General features: G+C 42.0%; 1 protein-coding gene across 3 annotated transcripts in view; it reads left to right on the top strand.

Moving 5' to 3' along the window:
* The window catches only part of NTM (neurotrimin), a 574,210-nt gene that overhangs the window by 1,393 nt on the left and 571,468 nt on the right, over window positions 1–1,349 (top strand). The window lies entirely within an intron of this gene.

A 1,349-nucleotide genomic window follows, 5' to 3' on the forward strand; every position in this document is an offset into this window, starting at 1 on the left:
AGAGAGAGAGAGAGAGAGAGAGAGAGAGAGAGAGAGAGAGAGAGAGAGAGAGAGAGAGAGAGAGAGAGAGTAGTGAATGAGGTTGCAGGTGTGTGTGAAACTGGGTACCTACGTCAAGAGGTGCCATGCAATTCTGGCAAGAAATGTTACTTGTTCTCTGTGCCTGCCCGAGAGCAAATTACGGGAAGCTGAAGAGACCGTTATGGGAAGGAAGATAGGTGTACTATAAGGATCCTGTCCTGGGTTTTTAGTACTGATAGCAGCTAGCTCAAATGTGCTGGGAATCTGCAGTTTCCATGAATCTAGGCTTCCATGACTGGTTCAGGGTGAGGGACTTCTGTAGTCAGAGAGCAGTTATTAGAAAAAAAAAAGTGGATAAATTTTGTTTCAGCCCTGGCATTAACACTTAAGTGCCGAGGAGCCTGGTGGCAATGGTTGGGGGTGCTTGGATAAGCCTGAGAATGGAAACCTCTTCTCTGAAGTTAATGAGGCCCACCCAGTGAAGAGGTCTGCTTTGGTCTGGATGCTCTGGTTCTGCTCATGCCTTGTTGAGTTGCCAAACTGGGATTCTGCACTCCCTGGCAGGGACACTGCTGGGCCCCAGACCCCTCTGCTGCTTTTCAGTGAGTTTCATGCCTTGGTGCTGTTAGCTGTTGGAAAGAGAAGGAATGTCTCCTCCCATCTGGAAGTGGTTTATTGATGCTGGAACCATGGTGAGGAGTCAGTATTGTTCATGTGAAATATATGCCCTGGTCAAACATTTTCTCTTCTTTTCATCAGTCACCAAGATAAAACTCAAAGTTTCGTAAAAGTCCATTATTATTCATTATCAATTATATTACTATTGTTATAACATTGTCATTACTGTTACTGTTGATTATGAACATTTTAAACTGAGATTTCAACCTTATAGTGGGAATAAGGGTTGACTTTAAAGTTAAAGGACACATTAGTGGGAGGAAATAAGGATTACCTGATGGGGCTGTTACAGTGTAACATAACCAGCTTTTCTTCATGAGTATTGTGGCTATAGAACCAATGACTCTTCAATTTCAAATGTCTACACACACACACACACACACACACACACACACACACACACACCTGACCCAAAATAGAGCAATGTAGAATTCATTGTTGTGAAGAAAGGCAAACCACTTTACTACATGGCACTAGAAACCAAAATAGATGAGTTTGAAGTCAACAACAAATAATGTCATAGGTTCTCTACAGACTCCTTTAAAATTTTCTCTTCCTTCATTTAGTTTTCTAAGCTGATTAGTGAGACTGACTATAAAAATACCATTTTCATCCCAATTCTCTCTCTCTCTCTCTCTCTCTCTCTCTCT

Source organism: Petaurus breviceps, unplaced genomic scaffold, assembly GCF_028583685.1.
Source record: "Petaurus breviceps papuanus isolate PSGF00001 unplaced genomic scaffold, PetGlider_PUasm1.0 91133, whole genome shotgun sequence".
Taxonomy (NCBI): domain Eukaryota; kingdom Metazoa; phylum Chordata; class Mammalia; order Diprotodontia; family Petauridae; genus Petaurus; species Petaurus breviceps.